This window comes from Engraulis encrasicolus, chromosome 4 (genome assembly GCF_034702125.1).
Source record: "Engraulis encrasicolus isolate BLACKSEA-1 chromosome 4, IST_EnEncr_1.0, whole genome shotgun sequence".
In the NCBI taxonomy this organism is placed as follows: Eukaryota; Metazoa; Chordata; class Actinopteri; order Clupeiformes; family Engraulidae; genus Engraulis; species Engraulis encrasicolus.
Genome location: NC_085860.1, coordinates 14,932,007 through 14,956,286, shown reverse-complemented (window position 1 = coordinate 14,956,286; position 24,280 = coordinate 14,932,007). Strand labels below are relative to the sequence as shown.

The 24,280-nt window shown below is 43.0% G+C and overlaps 1 protein-coding gene across 2 annotated transcripts in view; it reads right to left on the bottom strand.

Annotated features, from left to right (window-relative positions):
- Nucleotides 1–12,032, bottom strand: part of tp53i11b (tumor protein p53 inducible protein 11b) — a 72,301-nt gene extending 60,269 nt beyond the window's left edge. Inside the window, exons 1-2 of one of the 2 annotated variants that reach the window (XM_063196762.1) lie at nucleotides 11,820–12,030; nucleotides 3,000–3,143 (exon numbers count right to left, since the gene is read on the bottom strand). The gene's annotated coding sequence lies outside the window, so the exon portion shown is untranslated. Of the gene's footprint in view, nucleotides 1–2,999; nucleotides 3,144–11,819 lie in introns of both variants that reach the window. The other variant, XM_063196763.1, reaches the window with a different exon arrangement.
- Nucleotides 12,033–24,280: the final 12,248 nt, after the last annotated feature.

The following is a 24,280-nucleotide window of genomic DNA, read 5'->3' as shown; positions in this document are numbered from 1 at the left end:
CATAATATCGCCATATTGACTGTAAATGATCAGGGGGCTAATATTTTTGTCCATGTCATTTTTGCCCTTTTTTGTTTAAACTCATCGTAACAATAGAAAAATCCAAATTCAACTCATTGAACATTATCTCCATCAGTGTATTTGTTTCCAGAATAACAGAAACGGTTAATAATGGTCATTCTTACTGAGAAATGTCTAATTTCAGGAGGGGGGCTAATAATATCGTCCTCAACTGTATATGTAGTAGGGCTGCACAATTAATCGAAAATAATCGAAAATCGTGATCAAATCGTGAAATCGAAGTCATGATTTTAATCGTGATTTAATCGTGAGAATAGTGACCTACCTTTGGGAGCCTCCTTGAAGCCAGAACATACTGACTATTGAGGCTATTATTTCTGGACAGAAATCTGACTATTGAGGCTATTATTTCTGGACAGAAATCTGTCCACCTAAGTTTCATGCTATTGCCTTTACATAATTATTACAATTAATGTTATTTTGCTCATCCCGTATATAATTCATTCTATAATTTAAAAAAAAATCCGCAAAAAATCAATAATCATGATTAATAATCGTGATTCCGATTTTGACCCAAATAATCGTGATTATGTTTTTTTCCGTAATCGTGCAGCCCTAATATGTAGGATATTGGTACTGCAGGAGTTTCATGGGCTAAGATTATGGAGATTGAGTTATGTCAGGATAATTCCATGAGAATTTAAGACTAAACCATGAATGGTGAAAAAAAGTCTTTTCACAAGCAGTAAATGACATCGGCATATTATTCACTTGTTAGTGTCACCTAACCGCATGAAAGCAAAAGTATGGTTGCGCAGAATGGCGTCAAAACGTGATTTCACAATCAAAACCGGCTCAGCAAGCTTGAGTCGGGAGTTTTGCGTCACAAAAAACTATGACTATTGCCCTCCTCATCTGGATGACAAAGGCAGGATATGGGTCACATTGCATGCATTCTTTAGGACACATGAGAAGGAAGAAGGAAGAGTGTGCCTTCACATGGGAGTAAACAACACACTGCACTGGCTGGTTCGGATTACCCTTGTTTTGGAACTGGCTTCTACATTGGAAACCACCATTCAGTTGGCAGAGCATGGTTTACTTGTCAAAAAGAGAAAAACAAGCACATCCGTCTCAAAAAGATTGGGTGCAGCACCAGCAAAGTCACATGAAAAGTGAAAATAAAGTCTGTAACACCAGGCTCCCATTTCTCTTATTTTAATGTGATGTTTCGAGCAGCATGAAGGTCTGATTAAGGCTATGCTGCCCGAAACGTCACATTAAAGTAAGAGAAACGGGAGCTTGGTGTCGCGGACTTTACGTTCAGTTTTCAGCAGAGCATGGTTTACTTACATGTGCCATTGCTCTTGCTAAACGCTTTAGGCATCTGATACGCCTCACATGCGCCTGGTGGTGCTACACTTCTCACCCTCATAAATACATTATTATATCATGCTTAAATGATTCTGGAAAACAAGCACATAAATAATAAATTTGTTCCTAAGCCAATATGAAACACAATTTAATAAGGGAAAAATCCTCTCACCCCACTGCATGTGTACTCATCATACTGTACATATAAATAAGCCAACGTGCAATTTTGACCAACTTCTGTCCAGAGAAACTAAGAAGATTAAAGATTTTAAATGCGGGTTCCCTGGAATATCTATCGTTCTGCAGGGTGTCATTTAAATAAGGCACCAGAGGAAAAGCCTTAATAATGCCCCAGACACAATGATAATAAAAAGCTCTTGATTCTTGACGGATTCAGAGAATGTGCATCTGTAGTAGTAGGCTCAAGGTGGAAAATTCAATCGACAGATTGACAGTTTCAGACTGTACAGAAGTGCTGCGAGATATCAGAAGCCCCAAAGCAAAGCAAAGGAAACCAAAGCAAAGCAAAAGCAAAGACACACCAGATTGGACAGGTGTTGTTGATACAAACAAGTTGTGTGTTGTACTCCACCAAAATCAGCATGAAAGGGACATCTGTACCCACACAGAGACAGAGAAACATGACACCATGTCATAAAGCAGCGACACACACAATGTGGCACTGTGCGTCACACAAAAACACAGTCGGCAAGTCTCAGTTGCCTCCAGCTCGTAACTTTTTTTTTCTTTTCAGTCATTTACTGAATGTTCACTTTCATTCACCAGACAAGGGGGAATACTCAAGGCTGGTCTGACAAAGCCACTAAGCACTAAATCAGAATTTGAACTGAGCTCCCCTTGTTCAAGTCCAAAATAGTTCAAGGCGACATACTGGCTCCATACTCTTTCAAAAAGTTTGAAAAAAGTCCACAGGCTGTAAAACCAAAATCATCCTCACATGAAGGAAATCTCACCAGTTGAATATATAATATTTCTAGATTATTCTTCTCTTCACCTATCTATTACGAGTTTTTTGCTGTCCGTTGTTGCGTGGGCAGGCAGACCCCCGCCCCACCCACCCATGCCAAATCATTCACTGCACATGGTAATGCCAGGAGACAGAGGTACAATCCAGCCATGCTGCATGTTCGGCCCCAAGCCAGACCAAGACCTGATGCCCCACTGAGTTGACGTCAGAACATAGCACTCCTGACACGGAAATCTTTCAACCAACTGACTGACTGACCTTTTTTGTCTCTGCTTGGAGTGTTGAGGAACAGTACAAGGACGAATGATAAGAAAACACATCTTCAAAGTGTTTTTTTCCCACAAGATGTCTCCTTTAAAAACACTGACTGTGCCCTTTAAAAACACGCTAAACCAATGAGGCAACACAGTTCATGCAACATGTAGTAGAGGAGACCATAATAGCATCAACAAGTTTCCTTGCATGCCTCAATCTGGAACAAAGCTCACTAGAAGCCATTTCAGCATACCATAGATGAAATCACAAGGCTAAAAACCCAAACAAACCGCAAGGTTGACTTGTTAAAGTCAGAAAGCTGCATTGCATTCCAGTGGATTTGTGCATCTTCATTACTCACATGATCTAACAGGATGACTCCTCAGTGTTGAGGGAGAGGGGTCACAGCCTGGATCCTGCTTGCTGACCCCAGCCTCTGGCACTCTCCTCTCTTCAAGCAAGACGTTGTAAAATCAAAAAAGAACAGATCCAGTTCTATGTCAAGCTGTGCAGAAAAAAAAACACAAAAAGACAATGGACAAGTCAGGGGCCAGATGGAAGCAAAATGAAAGTAAGTTAGTAAGTAGGTGAGTGAGTGAGACGTCAATGTTTCCAGGTCTGCTCTTGTTTTTGCCAAAGCAACAGGAACGTCACGGTACATTACACGCATGACTGACCGACCGACCGACCGACCGACCCTAAAGATGCAAAGCTGCCCAACACGACATGGACAAGTGGTTGCATAATCAGGGGCACAAACCGCACATTAACACATAGCCCTGAGGCACTACCGTGGCGCAAATGGTAGGGCACTCGTTTGCCATGCGCCCGACCCGGGTTCGACTCCTGGCCCGGGTCCTTTGCCGACCCTTCCCCATCTCTCTCTGCCCTGTCACTACCTTCACCATCCTGTCAAATAAAGGCAATAAAAAGCTCCCAAAAATATACATACACACACACACACATACATATACATATACATATATATATATATAATAAAACAAAAACATATTAGCCCTGAAAGCAACAAGCATGCAGACACAACGTGGGCCCTTAACTCACACACAGGAATATTTCCATTCGGTTAAACATAAGTACTACCACCAACAATGTGTCGCACCTGCTGCTAGATGTGCCATATCCGTCTCTACAGCCTACAGAGCTCAATGGAAACCAAACAAAAAGACGGACAGGCTGTTGTGAGAAAACAGAAGTCATATCAACACGGCCCATTAGTCTGAATGAGTGACAGATGGTAAGCCAACTCTGAAGACAAAAACTTATACAACAATAATACAACAAACAACAATACAGGATGCTGCTCCCACTGCCCCAACGGTAGCTGCAGGGTGGGTCACAAGCTCCGGCTGCTTTCACCAAAAGCATATTTAAGAACAAAAAATCTGAATAGCTCTGGGGAGAAAACAAAAACAAAAAATAGTGTCATGATGCGCTTTTTTGTTAGCCGTTTTTCACCAATTCCCCAAAAGGCCCTTCTGGTTTAGTCAAATAAAAGAAGCGAAGGCAATTTGGAGACAATATCCCAGCATCCTGTGTGGTGGTGAAATGTGTGATAATGGCGTTCAGGAGACACACAGGAGGCTACTCAGAGCAGAGAGCGTCCCCATAACTCCTCCAGAGCCACCTTGAACAGAACAAAGGAAGCAGTAAACATAACTCCCATAGCGGGAGAGGGAGAAATTTGTAGCCCTTCAGAGACAAGACAAGACAGTCTTGGCACTCGATTGGTCCATTAGGCAAGCATGCACCAACAGCTCCTTCTGCAAGATGGCCGCTTCTGTTTATCCTGCTCATGGACAGAGTATGTACTTCTTTTTTAGTTGTTTATTTCTGGAATGCAAGATGACAAATGTTCACAGATGTTACCTTTTTCGTTAATATTCACCATCATTGTCAATTTCTAAGTAGCCAATATCAATTTCCAGGAATAAATATGAAATGTTAGTTTATTTATTACTTTGTAAATATTCATGAAAAGATCAAATCTGTGAATGGGCAGTGTACATTAACAAAATACTATATACATGAAACGGTAACACTTTATTTTAGGGATACATCTATTAGCACTAATACATCCAATGTTCCTGTATAAGTAACTTATAAGGCATGTACAAAGCAAAATCAAACATTTGTTAGGCATGTATTCGCAAATGTCTTGTTCATGCACAATAAGGGATTTATTACCAATTTAACCTTAGTAAGGACCTAGTAGGCCTTAGCGTTTGCTTAGTACATGCCTTACAAGTTGCTTATGCAGGCATTAACATTGTATGTGTTAGTGCTAATAGATGTATCTCTAAAATAAAGTGTTACCCATCAAACAACTAACATCTAATATTACCAACTCCACCTTTAAATATGGATTGTGACAATCTGCTAGAGTCTGCTAGTGACTACTGAGCACTGGTTATGACCTTATTCACGTAACAAGTGCAGTGGCGCAGGAGGGGGGGGGGGATCAATGCGAAACCCAAGCTGGAAGGGCAACAGGAAGATCTAGTCATTGTGTCCACAACAATTCTCCAAGGGACATCGCCTAGGGGCAGCTGACACTGAGCTCAATGTTAAGGCATTATGGAGCCAGCGAGCACTGCATTGAAGTCTACAGGGGACTGAACCCCCACCCCCCACCCCCCTCCTCCTCCTCCTTCACCTCCTCTTCCTCCTCATCTCCCCTGGCAATGCCTGACCGCAGGTTCAACCATTGGATGGACTCACCAAAGCAAAAAAATTGCATAGAAATGTGAATGAGTCATGAAAGGAGATACCCATCAGAGATTGAGCTGAGGGTTAAAACGAGTGCATCCATGTGGAAAAACAACATGTACCTTTCTCTTCATCTCCATGCTATGTGCTATGTCCCTGATTTGCAAGGTCGATATGAAAAGCTCAACAAACAATAAAAGCCAGACCACTTCTGTTGTCCTCCTGCATCTCTGCAGTCTGTTTGGCTTGGCATGAACTGCAAACGCCCATGTTTGTAGAGTAGAGTACTTCCCAGAGGAAAATTAAGGTGTCTGACAGCTTACATAGATACAAGACATAAACAAAGACCTAATAGAAATTATTGCACATTGCAGTAAACATATACAGTAGCAAAATCTCAGTATAGCAAAAAGCCTTACATCAGTAAACATACACACACCCACGCTCTCCCTCTTGCTCACACACACAAACACAAAACACACACTCAGTTTGCCGTATTGGCTTCATGCACTCTTGCCTCTCAATGCAAATTCAAGCCAATATTGACCCTTTTAAGCCGCACCATCTACCCGCAGTGTAATTATTTCTAATCTTGCCGACAGATTTACAGAATTAGGCAAATGTGGCCAGTAGACCAAGAGCTTTGTGCAAGGGCACAGCACAGCCCTGACTGGCTGGCAAGGCAATATTATTGGCAAGTCCTTAGGGGTGTAAATAATAATCGAAATGTATCGAAATGTATCGATGCATCGATCCTACTGCGGACAATTTGATCGAATTGCATCATATCGTGGGGTATTCTTAAGAATCGAAAATAATTGAATCGCTGGCCCCTGCCCAATGCCCTACAGCAGCTCCATATCATAATAGAAGTGGAAAAGTAATGGGAAAAAATCGAATCGAAACACATCGTGTCATGGGGAATTCGAATCCCTGCTTTAAGAAATCAATACCGTACCATATCGTCACGGAGGCTCACCCCCCTAGAAGTCCTTGTTGGTTGTGTGCAGCTGTAAGCATGGTCTTAACTCTGGTAAGCACTCTGCTCTTTGAAGACATGCTTCAGCCATCAGACTTAATTACTGGAGGTCTGAAGGTCAGCCAGCAAAGAAATCATGCAGAATACGATGATGTACTTAAGGTACTCGGAGAGCACATCCACAATCACACACACATACACAAGTCACACACACACACAAGACACACACACACAAGCAAGACACACACACACACACACACACACACACACACACGCACGCACACGCACGCACACGCACGCACACACACGCACACACACACACGCACACACACGCACACGCACGCACACGCACGCACACGCACGCACACGCACACACACACACACACACACACACGCACACACGCACACACGCACACACGCACACACAAATAAGACACACACAAATAAGACAGACAAACATAAGACACACGCACACACAACCACACACACAACCAAACACACACAGACACACACACAGACACACACACAGACACACACACACACACACAAGAGACAAACACACACACACAAATAAGACACACACAAATAAGACACACAAACATAAGACACATGCACATACAACCACACACACAACCGTCACACACATAAGAGACAAACACACACACACAAATAAGACACACACAAATAAGACACATGCACACACTACCACACACACAACCACACACACAACCACACACACAACCACAGACACAGACACACACGACACACACACGACGCACACACACACACACACACACACAAGACACACACAAGACACACACAAGACACACACACACACACGACACACACACAGACACACACTTCAACCAATCAGCCAAGAGGAAGTTAAATTAGTTTTCAACTGAACTGGGATTAAGAAATCAAATTGCGTCACGAGGTGAGTGAGGAAGGGAGCGTAGTGAGTAGAAGCTAAAGCGGGTCACCATCTGGCCATGTCCAACTCACATGGTCAGTGCCACACACATGGTCACCGCTCTCACTGGACCGCTCACTACGTATGTACGGTAACTCAACAGGGGGTCCTACTGCAGTGCTGGGTCATCTGTGTGTGTGCCTTCAGTGAATGGACTCACATGGCTCATCTACAGTATGTGGCCCTCATAGCACATGCACTAGGGCTGCAAAGTATCAGAAAAAAATCAATACTCGATAACAGCATGCAATTGCTCCATAATGATATTTAAGCGATATTTAGAAATACAGCGTGTTTTTCTCGTCACTAATTTGTCGGTCTGTGTAGGGGGGTATGGCTTAGGTCATGGCAGGCTCCTTGCGCATTTGTTGACATTCAGCAAATAATTGGACTGCACAGAAATCTTTTAACTTGTTCGCAACAATTAGGCCATTTTCCCAATTCGCATATCGCCACTCTTGATATTGCGATTTCGATACATTCTTCAATATATTGTGCAGCCCTAATATGCACCATACCTCATTGTGTACGTACAGTATGTTGTGACCCTATAGTGTACACATCAGTGGTTGTGACATAAGAATGGGGTATCTAATGGTGAGAAGTCTGATCAGGCCACTTGCTATAGAACTGCTAAAACAATTGCTACAGAATAGCCGAATGAATGAACGGACACACAAACTCTTTATCTAAAAGAGCCTTCATAGCATTATGCACTACATACTGTACACACTATACTGTATATTATGTATTGTGTATGTGAATGTGGCAAGCTTATCTAATGGTGAGAAATCTCATCAGACCAGGAATAGCTACTCAGAACAGCTGTGACAAAAACACAAGAGTACACATCATCCCAGAGAAATGGTAAACAACATTTGAACCATGTGTGGCATGCTCTAACAGCTGGGTGTAGCATTAGCCCGACATCGAGCAAATTAACAGATAATGGGCAGCTTGGCATTGAGAAGTAGCCTGGTGTTTATGTGGGCGTTCATTTTCTACACTTAGGAGCTCTACTTGGGCCATGTCCTTTAAAATTATCGCCTACTTTTGGTGGCTCCCTCCACCCTTGTGTCAAAGCCGAGAGAGAAAAATGGAACTAAATCTTTTCAGTACCCATCATCGACCCTGGATCCATTTAAACCTCTTTTTCATAGTACTGAGGCATATATAAGAGGTAGATGATGGGTCTACCCAGTGAAAACCATGCAGAGTTTACTTGGCATGGACTCAGTTGGACCCAGACATGGTTTTGCTACTGTTCGTCTTGACTTGCCGACCACAAGAGAACACCAAAAACACGTTTGGTCACGTGCAGCATTCGGCATTCTCTCGAGGGTCGTCGGGAGGTCAGACAATAGCTAATGAATGTCCACCACGTCATGATTGAAACGACCTGCACTCTGGCCTCCACTCCTGCCCTTGTCTACACTAAGAAAAGAGCACTATGGGATTTCTTTTTCCTTTTTTTCATCGGTAGCATGAAATAAAGACACTGCTCTAAGAGTAGGTAGGTACCTACTGCTCTATCAACTGTCTCTCTTGGAGGAAAAAGACCCTCATTCCAGGCATTAAGTTGATTTAAAGTCAAAACAATCTTTAAAGGGCTAAAGGCACCAAAAATCACCAACACGTATCGGCCATACATCCTTAATCCTATTCTATTGTTGTGCATTTCTTTCAATACATTGTGAAATAGACGGCTGGGACATTCTTTATCTGTGGTTTTCTCACAGTAACCTGAAACAACACCCAAAAAGATACAATTCATCAACCACCCTAGCTGATAGGCTACCTTCAGAACTTCACGGTTGGGACTTGACATTCCGACTCCAAAACAGCTGGTAGCCACCAATCTGGGCCGTCCCAATTAATTATAATCAGGTGTTGATTACAAACACACCCAGGATTGGCACCGGCAGAGGGGGACATGCAGCCTGGGAGGCCTGACTCATATACGCCCCTCTTGTGAAGACAGCTGTGGCAGCTCAAGAGGTTACTCTCAGTGCCAACAGAAGACACCACAGCCAACTTTACCAATGGGCAGACAAGGCAGTTGCCTAGGGCGGCCACACCAAATCTGGGGCCTATCCTAAGAAGCTGGTTAAACCAGGTTAAGTAAAGATGTAAATCATCTAATAGAAGAGCCTTGAGTCCCTTCTGCCCTCTGTAGGTGCCCCCAACAGTCACCCCAATTATGGGGGCCCCATGTAAATATTTCGCCCAGGGCCTCCAAATTGTTAGGGAGGCCATTGGAAGGCATACTCCATACTGTTACTTGCACAGTAAACACGTTTTCACATCACCTTGACGGACAGCACACCCTTTTCAAAGACGTATTGTTCCATCAGCACAGTTCTGATGGAGACACGAAAACATGGAGCTACTCAACCCAAAGCATGTGGATGCAGTTGGCATTTCAATTGTTTTATATTGTTGAAGTTGTCTTTATTTATATTGCCTGACGAGAAAAGGCTCGTGCTGATGGAAACCAATGTTTTGAATGCACTGTGAAGAAATTAGATAAGTCGGTCTTTTTAAACCAACAGTCATGTAGCAACTTAATGTTGACATTTAATTTGCACTTAACCGCAAAAAGCGACACCTCTCAAATTAATGGCGTCGTTTTGAAGGCAAGTGTTTGTCAGGAAAAGCATTTTTAACTCCCCAATACACCATGTAGTGCATGTGTAACCACAATCTATTGAAAAGATGTAAACATTCACTCAAAATCCATTTACTTTACCTTATAGCTAACCAGTCGAATCCAGGATTGATCACTCTATTACATGTCAACATTTCAGTGATTTGAGACTGCAATAACGTAAAACACCTTCCTCCATCCTCCCTCATGACTTCAAAGCAAACCCTCACAGATCATACAGCAGTATGGTGAGGAGATTGAAGAGACAAGACAGGGACATGCTACACCTCTTCACACTCCTCACCGCCAGCTCATCAAGTTGAGGAGCTACTTGTTAAGCATTTCAGGTAATGAAGCCATATGTTGCTCACATCATCTGGAGTCCACACATGTGGGAAAGGCTTCTAGGCAAATCAGCCCCCTCACGTGATGTTTATTTACATGCAGAAAGACATAAAGATCACGTTTGGCAGAAAACTGGTGCCAAGAATACAACAAAGCTTTAACTACGCCTTGCCATTCAAAATGAGAATAATTATGATTGCCAGGTAACAAGATCAGGGCCGTTGTTAAGGGGGTGAAGGTGTGACTGACTCACCAGGGCCCCATGTATAGGTGCCAACACACAGTCCAATTTATGAAGATATATGGCTGGGGGAGGGGGGGGGTCTCCATTGGAGCTGAACAACGCCCCTGAATAAGATAACACTGAACCACATAAACACACACAGCTACAGTAGTGCTAAGCAATTAGACTATACAGTATGCCTATGGACCACCATGCACAGGGGAGTAGTAGACAACATGAAATAGCCTGGTCGAAGAGGAGGGCACACTGACGTGTATAGTATAACTATACTATAAGTTATACTATACACGTCAGTGGGAGGGCATTGGCCACAGCCGGAGGAGGGAGGGCAGAAGCCTGGAATTCCCAAAACATACACCTCAGAAATCAGGGATTAGGACAGGAAGAGCAGGGGGCCCATACAGGCTGGCTACTATGCCTACTATAGGCTGCAACCCCTACATCCAACAAGAGAAATGAGACTCTGCTCCTGCTCAATTTAAGAACATAAATCACCTGAGACAGCTTTAAGGGTTTAAACCAGGTAGCTCATTTAAATATAGCAGAGTAAAATACTAGTACGCAGCACTCATGTCAGAGTGATTTACAAATGCTTAAGTTGACTGTTGCTTGAGACGTGACGAAGAACAACAACAATGTCAAGAACTTCATACACAACACAACACCAATGATTCTGAACAAGCGCGCGATGAAGCTGGAGTTCGAAAGCAAGTGCCTTATTAGATTGCCTTGAGAGCGCCTGAAGAGCATGTTGTAGAGCTGCTGATCAAAGGAAGACGGTGTTTTCTTTCATAAATGGCAAACGCAACGTGTGTGAGCTGGGTACTTGCTGTGCGTAATCACTGTAACAATCAGTTCGCGGTAACATTTTGAAACGTTCTGAAGTGCCATTGCGCATTAAAGTTTTACAATCCATATATTGTATTCATTCGCAAAATCCAACAGAACCAACTAGTGCGCAGATAAAGACACCGAATTTTGTGGAACCGCGCAAAGTCCATTCCATCACTAGTATCAACAACTCACTGGCCATTCTTTCTTTTTACCCGCAACTGTCTTTTGAATCATTTATGCGCTCCGTGCCACCGCAGTGTATCCAGCAAACATGTGCAAAACACTTTTTACATGTTACGTTATTGCCGTTTAAAGCAGTTTAAATCACAGCGTGGCAGATCATTTATGAGATCAAACAATCCACAAACTATTTCTAAACGTGTAGATTTTCAGTTTGATCGCTTATTTGCAGTGTGTGCCTTAGATACTTACTGTGAAAAAGCAGGGAGAATTCGTAACGATTTGGATTTCTTCTGTCCTTTCGTTGTGTCAGCTGTCGCGGATATGTGCCTGCTGCCTGCCTCAAACATTTACATCGCCGTGCTCTTTGGGTTTGCAAACATCCTACAATCCGACAGATCTATAAACTTACCGTAATGTGACAAATAGAGACAATGGAGTGGGCACCCATTTACCGTAACGCTCAGAAAAATGCAGACAGTATCATTTTGTTTCCAGGTGGTTTTCTAAGAAAGCCTGCACAACACAAATAAAGGACTAAAATGTAATCTGATGGAGCACAAAAAGTGTTGTGGTATGAATAATATTTAATTGTCAGTATGTCCACACAGATGTGCTCCTTATAAATGCATCAGTTACCTATTAGGCATGTAAAAGTTTTCATAAATTAACAATGACTAGACTATGTTAATAGTCGTAAGGTAAAGCACAAATTATTTTGAAAGCATTATGAACGTGGCTTTGGTATGCCATGACATATAATGTAAAACAAGTATTATGTAGTAGCAGAGTGCCGCTGATAGCTTTGGAGGGGCCAGGGACAAAGTAATTTGAAAGGCCCTAATACAGTGGGTACGCTCCAATATGTGACCTTGCATCCTCCACTTGTGCTTGTGGTCTCGCACCAGGAAGTAATACGTCGTGATGACATCACTGACAACTGCATTATATTTCAATATCTCACAAAAGCTCAATTGTTACGTCATATTCTCATTTGCAAACTGGGTGGTAAATGAAGAGTAGTCCCTCAAAAATTGTTGTGGCTAGGCTGACAGTGGGGAAACTTAATTGTTTTCTCCACAGAGGCGGGGCATCAGCAAAACGTGAGGCCACAAGCACAAGTGGAGGACGCACGGTCGCATATTGGAATGCGCACATACTGTACAATGACCGCGTTCGTGATCGCGCTTTGCTGCTTTTGCTGTGCAGCGCCCATGCACACTTTGCCATTTCAATGCATTCAGGTTAGAATGTGGCATCATGAAACGCAGGCAAAGTCACGACTGGACCTAATTCTGGGACCCCTCTCTTCATGGGCCCGGACAACTGACCCCTTTGTGTCCTCCCCCTATTGCCTTCCCTGTGTAGTAGCCTAAGAAGTCCAGGAACCAACCATGTGAAAAGGTATTGACAGGAAATACCTCAATTGTTGTCAAGGAACAGATAATGTTTTGTGAGAGCCTGCGCACCTCAAAGGCTTCTTTTTCAGCAGGTGTAGCTTTTCAGGGTTCTCCAGTCATCAGTTTTCACAAGGAAGAGTGCGAAGCAGTGTCACGCTGGTCCTTGTGAAAACTGATGAAGGAACAGACAATACTACAACAATACAATCCTAAACTGTGCTGACATTGAGACTGTGTGAGAGGATGCACTGATCCAACACTAGAGACAGGCAATAGAAGCCTGTCTGTCTGGGTCTGGGGTGGCTCTCTGATGATCCACGGTGAGATGCTCAGGCTTCATTACATCTCCTCCATCATGCTTTCACGAATGACGTTCATTTCAGCCGGCCGATTGAAGAGCTTTGTGTGCCTTCCCATATCCCTCCCCCCATGTCTGCAGTCAGTCAGTCTCTGCATTAGTTTCCAACTGACAGTGGTGCTGATGCCTTGGTGCTTTGCCAGAGATAACCAGCAGCCTTCAGCATATCCACAGACAAACCCCAGCAGTGGCGTATTGGTTAAGGAGGAGGACTTATTCCCACTCTTACCAGTCCTCCCTACACCTCCATCCATTGCTGATGTGCCCTTGAGCAAGGCACCTAACCCCACATTGCTCCAGGGACTGTAACTAACGCCCTATATGTAAATAACTGTAAGTTGCTTAGGATTTTAAAAAAAGCATTAGCTAAGTGTAATGTAATATACATGTATGTGCCAATGTCATTCGTTCAAACTCCTGGGCAAAAAGCGACCAATCGGACAGCTCTCCATCTGTTGGTGCCATTGCAACACCTCAACAGCATCCACTGGAGCAATGGACTCAGTGGCCACTATCACAAATAGGCTTAACCAAATGTATTAACACAAGCACAGAGAGTGATATCAGTTGTGTTTGATGGCATAATAACCATGGGCCTTGTAGTAGATCACCTCAAAACAATACCTTATGAATAATAATTTCTGGAAATGCACCTGTGTCCAAACCCATTTACAGTCTCTTGGCATGAGCACAGAATTTGAAATGGCGTAAGACACAGCGCATGTTTAACTGGTTTCATCTGCATCTTAATTCGGGGGGGTCACTTTTGTCACCCAGTGTGCCTTGCATCGCAAGCATCTATTCAAAGTCTTAATTTATCCATGGCTTAGTGAAAGCTGCTGTTTGAAACGGAAACAAATAACTAATTCTAAACCAGCTGCTGACAGATCTGTTGTTCGCGTTAATTTACTCCAACCCACCACCAACCAGGCGTGCACGCACACACACACACACACACACACACACACACACACACACACACACACACACACACACACACACACACACACACACACACACACACGCACATACATGCACACACGCACACACACACACACACACACACACACACACACACACACACACACACACACACACACACACACACACACACACACACACACACACACACACACACACACACACACACACACCCTAATGAGTAAACCTCTTGCCTTGTTAACACATTGGCCTTGTTAACACATTGGCCTTGAACGTACGGTATTCATTATCAATAACATAAGGTGGGAGCTTACTTGCCTTCTGTGTGCGACATAAGGATTTGTTCATTAATCTTGTGGGTAGAGACGTTCATTTAAATTGTCAGAAGCATCAGTTAGTGGATTAGTGGACGTAATACTTGGAGCTTTTACTGTCACTTTGGTTCTGCTAGATCCACAGGTGGTATCATCAGAGGCGGACTTTACATTAGGCAAACCTAGGCAATTGCTTAGGGCCCGATCAAATCCGCCCTCCATATGGGACCCCCAAACTGTCACACCAGTCGCAATAACACAAAAAAATATCTTAATTTGTAACTTATGTAAAGTAATCACAGATATTTACAAGACAAAACACTAAAATAACACCCTCACTCTTACCATGCCAATTGGTGGCATGTTTATAAAATGACTTTTGAGGGCCCCATGTTTATATTTTGCCGAGGTCCCCAAACCGGTAGATCCACAGGTGGTGTCATGCGCTTGTCGTGCGTGCTAGTTAGCGCTAGTCGTGGCTTGATTCCACATCCTCCCAACCACAGCAACAGATTGGCATGGCTGGAAGGGAGGTATGAATCCACAGATCTAAGATGAAAACAGTGCCATTGCATCTGCAGGGCCGGATTAACGTAGAGGGCTGGATATGGCTGCAGTCTAGGGGCCCCCACCAGCCAGGGGGCCCCTGATTGGCCAAAACAAAAGTGAAAAATTGCAGAATTGTGACAAGATTGCAATATTGAAAAATGTCTTCTGTCGTGTTGAGTACAGTTGGAAGGCATGTTATTCTTCATTCCTAGCTCGTTATTATGACAGTGTTCATGTAAATTTGTTGCGAAATTTGTTTTGTTGTGGCCCACAACAACCTATAGCCAAGGGGCCCCAGGCCATCTTAACCGGCCCTGTCTCTCCGTGTGAGGCTTCAGGAGGGTGGTTTTTTAGCATTCTACCACCTAACTCTGCCACACACTCATGTAGGCCTGCCATAAACACATGTTGTAACATGAGCCTTGGGTTTGGCACAGATTTGTCTCATTTAAATGTGCTCAGTAGTTGCCATGCATTAAGTACAACTGAAATAGGCATAAGTCTCTCTTGATTTTCACATATACTGTAACCCTGTGTCGAAATGTCTAATAGTGGCTTTGTGTAGTCTAATAACTGTCATGATGACTAACTATATAATGTGATTTATTGATTAAAAATGAAACTGATCCAGTTTATTTGGAGGTTGAAAATAAAAGATGAGATGGGAATATTAAAACAAGGATATGGGCGTATGTGCAATAGAATAAAGAACCCCACATGGCATCCCATGGGGAAAGAGACGTGTTTGTGCAGATGCTAGGTGCCTGACGGGACGTTGTGTAATAAATGAAGATTAAACCGAGTACCGTTGCAATGGAACAGCTGAAAAACGAGAGGGATTTGGAGCCACGGTGGGAGACCCAGAACTAAAGTGGACAGATTAAGAGGGTGTGGGGGAGAGGTTACGGCCAGTACAGGCCTGAAAACTGAGCTGGGGCCACCATAAATCCAACGCACATTGCTGTGAGGAAACCTGGCCATTCTGGTCTAGCGAGAAGAACAGAACAGGACAGGACGCAACAGAACAGAACAATGGCAGCCCTTGTGTGTGGGTGAGATAGAGAATATCAAGCTTCTCAACCAGAAAAGAAAAACATTGAGGTTTTAGGATCACAAAAAAAACAATTTGCCTGGCTCGTCACTGTGCTGTATTTCTTCTGCTCGCTTTGCTTCGCTACGTTTTCATCTTGGCAGAGCTATATATAAATATAAAATCTGCTGTGTTCAGTGGAGAGCTGCTGCTCTCTGCAAGTAAAAGGCACCCTGAGCGGAGCTCTGGTGATCAATGAGAGTGCACAACCTGCCGAGCACCAAGGTAAGGGTGGTTGACGGAGTGTTTACGGCAGGGATTAAACGCACAGAAAAGGGAACAGACACTACCCTTTACAGCCCCTGGCATCTCGTACGGAGGATAGACATAAAAGTTCCTCATCCACCTCCTTTCAGATGCCCGTAATGTAGCTCTTAGAAGTAGGAGACAGATCAACCTTGACTCTGAGAATCACATTAACACTTGTTTCTGGACAGCGTGACACCTGACAAATCACCCAGCCTACCCCAACTATCACCACCACCACTGTCCCTTGCATCAGCCTTCATCATCCATAATACTCTGGGACTACTGGCAAAGTTAAAGTGATATCAATGATGTTCTTTCCACCACCCAGAAAGACTGTGTCTTTGTGGTTCTCGATTCAGACATGTGCAATTGGTGTATTGCCCTCACATATAAAGGCCTCGGTTTTTTGAGTCTATGTTATCTTCATTAGCATGACCTGACATTTACTTAATTGGTCAAAACAGCCTCTAGGCTACTCTAGTCATCTACTGCTCTTTCTGCCTACTTCATGGTCGACACTGGTGGACTCGCGTTGAGTCAGAAGAAATGTCCGGTGCGCGACTTTGTGCAGCAACACAATTTTCAAACTCACGAGAGGGGGCGTGGTGCCATTTTGGGTCACGTCATGGCGCACGCCATTGGCAAACGCAAAGTATGAACTGACTCACAGAGAGTAAACATAGGCCTTGAAGTGATACTGTCCCATTTTTGGAAATGAGCTTATTTTACACCTCCCCTGGAGTAAAATAATAGGGTTTTACCGTTTTCCTATACTTTCAACCGTTCTCTGGGTATGGCAGTGCAAATTTTACCTCCAAGCTAGCAGTTAACATTGAGTCCTATGAGACCAGTTAGCCGCCAGCTGGTCTCATAGGACTCAATGTTAACTGCTAGCATGGGGGTAACATTTGCACTGCCATACCCAGAGAACGGTCGAAAGTACAGAAGAACGGTAAAACCCTATTATTTAACTCAAGGGGAGGTGTAAAATAAGCTTATTTCCAAAAATGGGACAGTATCACTTTAAGTAGTCCACATCTTCACACACGGCTTCTGTGCTGTACACAGCTTGTGCTGCACTCCTTCTTGGCTGCTTACTGACAACAAGCAGGATTTTGTGTTTGCTGATGTTTATTTATTATTACAACATGTCAGCGCAGTGCAGTGCAGTGCAATTCCCCAGTGCTAATAATGTCTGGTATGTTAATGAAGGGCCTGCCAGTTCCTGTGCTGCAGTCAGGTGGAAAGGTAAGGCAGCTAGCCTGCCACCACGGTAGGAAGGAAAATAAAGACATTTTTTCTTTTTTGTGTGTGTGCCGGTGGGATAACTCAGCAATGTTCTCTTGTCAAGAGTCCCGCAGAGTCACAGGGGGAAACAGAAAACAAGGCCTCAGTTCAGTCTTGCAGTGCCAGCTTAATTATACAGACTTGAGCTGCTTGATAACACACACACACACACACACACACGTACGCACACACACACGCTCACACACACGCACGCACATGCACGCACGCACGCACATGCGTGCACACACACACACACACACACACACACACACACACACACACACACACACACACACACACACACACACACACACACACACACACACACACACACACACACACACACACACGCACGCACGCACGCATACACACACACACACACACACACGTTACCCACCCTCAATTCCGGTCAACATCAAAGCTTTCACCTAAGTAGTATTGTAATCAGGCATGTACTGTTGGAGTTGAAACGGGGTGTAGAGAAGCTAATTAATTAATGACATAACCCATGGCATAGTGGACCCAGTAGGCATTTCAATAAGACGTTCTTTATTTTTTCCTCCTTAATATGCACTTGATGGTCAGGTTGTGCTTGGAAGCCTTCAAAACCAAATGGGAATTCTGCAGTCGAAGCAAAGCTGAGTACCTTGCACCTCTGCTCTGCACTCTCCATCACTGTCATATTTAGTGCTAAAAAGGTTTTTTTCTTTCAAAATGGATCCTGCAATCAATGTCTCTCTGAGACCTTGAAATTGCTCTGGGAAAATGTACAGGTCACCCTGCATACAAAATAGCCTCTATGATATTTCGCCAGTCCACACACACACCCCTCAGGCTCTCCTGTGAGAATGTTGATTGTAAATCTAAGAAGTCTAAATATCTATAGGTACAGTAAACTGTCAGAAATTGCCTGTGGAAAAAAAGCTTTCGTGGAAAGAGTCACATAAATACTTACATTTAGTATTTAGTAATACTTGCATATACTGTAGTATGAGTATGGACTGAAACTAGGGCTTATGAAGTCTGATAAGTCTGATCAATTCTGATAAAACTATCACAGCTGTGACTGACCACAGTCAGAAACATACGAGCATCTGTATATCAAAAAGCTTCACCACAAGATATGTCATTTAGTATGAGTATGGACTCAGTGGTGTAGTCTACTTTTTTTGTGGTGAGTATACTGTATATTGAGCTTTTTTTGAAGTGGGTATACTGTATATATTTGTGCTATTCTAAATAATGGATCAATCAATTTTAAGTGGGTATACTGAAATCCCTGAAAATTTGAAGTGGGTATACTGTGTATACCTGCGTTCTACTTAGACTACACCACTGTATGGACTGAAACAAGTATTTATAAAGTCAAACTGATCGCACAGTGATAGCACCACAGTGTTGCTCATGATTTATGGAAAAATAAACAAACCAATAAAAGAAACATCTGTACATTAAAAAGCTTCACCACTAGATATCTCAGGAAGGCTTCATTATTCTTTATTCTTGTTGCCGGGTGATTGAGGCTGACTCTTTTTTATATTCTGCCTCTTTGTGCTCTTGCTGGGAAGGGGCACCCTGGTGAGTCCTGACCCCCCGCGTCCATGCCTCCAGAAATGCCAGCCATTTATTTCCTAAACTACTCTGTCTGATCCTTGTCTGCTTGCATCAGGTCAAGCAGAAAGCAGGAAAATGCCTGTCCCATGGTAATTCACCACAAGACTGTTGAACATGGCATTTTTACGATGTGTGTGTGTACTTTGAGTGTGTGTGTGTGTGTCTGTCTGTCTGTCTGTCTCTCTCTCTCTCTCTCTCTCTCTCTCTCTCTCTCTCTCTCTCTCTCTCTCTCTCTCTCTCTCTCTCTCTCTCTCTCTCTTTGCCGGTTTGGCGGGGGTCTCTTTGATGGCTTTTGTGCCATAAAGCCATTGGAAAGGTTAAATGTGTATGCAGTACTCTGACCAACCATTAAGGTGCCTCTGAATGCTTTTTTGTGCCCTTCCTCATTGTGCCTGAGATAAAATAAGCAAAAGAAACACCACCAAGACCGCTTATAATGCTCCTTCTGGTTGGTCTGAGAGTGTATGCCAAAATTGCAGCCAGACTGAGCTAAGTAAATTGAAAAGTAACTGCAAGCAGCTCTTGTTTTCTGGAAATAAAATCCAAGTAGGTGTTGCAGCTTGCCAGATTACACAGAGCAACTTGGAACCAAATATCTGCTTGGCTGTTAGAGGGGGGAATTTCAATGGAGTACAATCACAACCTGTTGGGGATAATCCACAACAACCATAACACACACACATAGGCATAAACACACACACACACACACACACACACACACACACACACACACGCACGCACGCACACACACACACAGAGAAAGAGAGAGAGAGAGAGAGAGAGAGAGAGAGAGAGAGAGAGAGAGACAGAGAGAGAGAGAGAGAGAGAGAGAGAGAGAGAGAGAGAGAGAGAGAGAGAGAGAGAGAGAGCTCTTTGTATATTCTGGCTGAAGTGAAAATTGAAAAACTGAATTACCCAATCCGGTAACACTTTATTTTAGGGACACATCTATTAGCACTAATACATACAATATTAATGCCTGTGTAAGTAACGTGTAAGGCATGTACTAAGCAAAATAAGACAGTTGTTAAGCATGTATTCACAAATGTCTTGTTCATGCCCAATTAGGGATTTATTACTAATATAATCTTAGTAAGGACCAGTAAGCCTATATTTCTATTTATTAGTAAGTAGTAAGTGGCAGAATTCAATGTGTATAAGCTCCCGACACACTGTGTGAACAAACCCTGAACAGTGTGAAAACAGATGCGGAATAAGGATCCTATTCTAAAGTGATGCATTGGTCAGCCCAGATGGCTTAGGGCCTCCGCACTACCAAAGTCCCCCTCATTACCTAGGGCCCCCACACCACCCAGGCCCGCGCTACCTAGCCCCCCCAATCCACAAAGTGTAAGGGTATTATAATAATTACTACAAATTCCATCAAGTCATCTAGTTTCCTCTTTTTCACAACTGAGAAAAGAAGGTAACAGGAGCCTATATATAGCAAGGATTGAACGTACACTTGTCGATGGCGGTGGGTTGGTGAGACGTAATTTTTTTCTTGTACTACTGAGTTTAAATTGTAAAAACCCCAAAAATAAATGCAGAACATTAGAATAATAGTTTTGAAGCAAAACTAATCTATTCTTTTGTGATAATTAAGTTAATGTTTGAGAACATTAGCTTCAAGAAGTGCAGTGCATGATGGGTACGCAATCTAGGCCAACAGACAACCTACCCAGCTCTGAGCCTATGTCCTTAGCTCCTCCCCTCACTCGTGAAATTTAGATGCTATCCAAACAATTTGACATGTATGTAACAACAGAAATATTATCATTGCTGCATTGGCCATGCATTGCATTTCTGACTAAGGGCGTACCCATCATGCACTGCACTTCTTGGAGCTAAGTTTCTCAAACATTAACTTATTTATCACAAAGGAATAGCTTAGTTTCGCTTCCAAACTATTACTCATCGTTATATTCTGCATTTATTGTAGGGTTTTTACAATTAAAACTAATTGGTGTATGAAAAAATGACATCTCACCACCCACCGTCATTGAGAAGTTTACGTCCAATCCTTGCTATATACTGCTTCCAATTACTTCATTATATATTAAATAGAATAAGTGAGATCAATGTACTTAATGAGACTAATGCAGATTCAGGAAAGTTCTTACACTTTGCTTCCCGGGGGCGGGGTGTGGGTAGAGTGGGGGCCCTTGGTAGTGCGGGGGCCCTAAGCCATCTGGGCTGAGCAATGCATCACTTTAGAATAGGGACCCTTATTCCACATCTGTTTTCACACTGTTCAGGGTTTGTTCACACAATGTACCAGGAGCTTATACACATTGTATTCTGGCCCTTACTGCTTACTCATAAATAGAAATCTAGGTCTACTAGGTCCTTACTAAGGTTATATTGGTAATAAATCCCTAATTGGGCATGAACAAGACATTTGTGAATACATGCTTAACAACTGTCTTATTTTGCTTAGTACATGCCTTACAAGTTACTTACACAGGCATTAATATTGTATGTATTAGTGCTAATAGGTGTGTCCCTAAAATAAAGTGTTACCAAAAATCCTTCATGCAGTGTGATGAACCGGCAAAAAGAATTCCCCTCTGCCCATGTTGAAGTTATGGTTTGGAGATGAAGCTTCTGCAAAAAAACATCCTGCTCTATCTAAGCAGACCATTCCATGACTTTTTAATATTCACCGCATGTGCCTTCAGCTTGAGTAACACAAAGGAAGACTATTATCTTTTCTTGATATAAGAATAATAAAAGCAGGGCCCTGAAAGGTGGTCTACACCTGAGGACACATCTTTCCTTTCATTCAACTTCCGCCGCATGATAAATCGACTCAGTCTTGCTGAGATGCCCTTGTCAGTACTGAATAAAAACATTGAACGTGATGAATGACTTCTGCAAGAGACGTCGAGAGTCCTTTTCTCTCCTGGCAGTCAGAATAATCGTATCTGTATAGTAGCCAGCCACGTTTAAATTATTTATATTCAAAGGTGTTTGAAAGGCCTTTCAGGTTCTGTAGGGATTTGTATTGGGGCCACAGGGGTAGAGGTGAGTAGGTACCTCCAGGGGCTGGATTGGTAATCTGGCATACAGGGCACCTCCAGGGGCTGGACTGGTAATCTGGCATACAGGGCATTTTCCCGGCGTGGACCGACAGTCCTCAGGGGCCAACACTGTTGTGTTTTGCTTGTTGGATTTTTCTAGAGACCAGCCCTCAACTTACAGTAGATGGGGTGGCCCATTGCAACATCACTTTACTGTTATTGGTCCATCTGTGTTACTTGTCCTGTCTTGCACTTTAATGTCAGTCTGTAAATGTCGGTCCTGTGAATGTATAATATATGCCAGTCATGTTATTGAGAGAGAAACATAATTTCAATTTCCTTGTATGACGTGTGCATATGAAGAAACTGGCAATAAAAGCTGACTTGATTTGACTTGACATTGGTCTACCTTTAATATAGACATTGGACTGAGCTAATCCTAATATCATAGAAAAATCTGGTCTGTGCCAAAAATGCCGGGCTGGTTTTCGATCCCAGTCCAGGACTGGGCACCTGACCTCACACCTGAGCTCTATGGTGAGTGTCTCAGGCCCAGTGGCCCATGGCCGTCACCTTCATCTCCTGACGTGATTGGATGTGTAACGCAAGGCATGCCATGGGGACTGACATGCACAGAGACAGTCAGTGGACGGTCGCAGAGGAGGGATCTCATCAAATCATCAGGACAGGTTCTGAGCCCCGTCGTGCACTCCGCTCCAGTGAATCGGGGAGAAAATATGGATTTGCCCTATAGCGAAGGACAAATGAAGGGCATGCCGCAAAATCTACGGCATACTGTAGCAGGAACATATGGTTTTTATGGGCAAGTAGCCAATGCATGTCTGGCACTGACAAAAAATCTCCATCTCCCCTTAGGGCTTTTAATCATACTTTGATGTGCTTCAATACGACCATAGTCTATATCAAAGTCTATATCATATAGTTTTTTTTTATAATACTGTGAATATTATAGGCCTACTCTTATGTGTCTGGCACTAACTCAAAGTCACTGCTCATTGCTTATTTAGGCTACTTCTAGCTGCTTTGAAAACTAAAACAGAGAGAAGGAAGAAAACGGAAGAAGAGAAAGTATTGTGGAAGTGGGTAATAAACACACACACAGTACAAAAAACAGTGTTGATTCAACACCTAAAGAGTCGCTTTAACATCCTCTCGATTGTATATGGTACCAGAGTACTCTCCAAGTGTTGAATTAACACTGCATAATTTATTGTGCAGATTTGGAGGATTTCAAGACCTTATTTGGCCATTTCGAAGCCCAGTGGCTAGTGTTTAATGGCATAATGGAAAAACAACTACCGTATCACAACATTCATCAGTCTACATACCAACTTCCCTTACTGCTGGATGGATGGTGATGGTGTAATCACAAATGTGCCCAAGGTGGCCTGGCTGTCTACCTGCCAACATAAATAATTATTTGTTTACGTCAGACAAGAGTCAATCAGATCTATCTGCAAGGAGGGGGCCACCATTCATCTTGAACTGCATTTTGTTAACAGAATGATCAATGTCACAAGGTCAAGTGGTGTCTTCTCCTCTACAGGGTCTGGAGTAAAAGGATCGGGGTATAGGACATTGTGGGATCACGTTTACCTTATTGATGAACCAGGAAATCAATAACATTGAGCATAGTTATGATAATTCCAATACTGTGAGTCAGCCCTTGTAGGCAACATGATCACGTCATTTACCATTACGATACTTTACTACATCCAAGAATTAGTTAAAGGGATATAAGCCAATAAGATAAGTAATTGAATAAATGAACAGGAATGATTTTAATCTTTTTAATTTATTTTTGACGTGATATTTTGACTTCAGACTTCATATCTTTCAAAAGTATGTTGAAGTAGGTCACCTTTA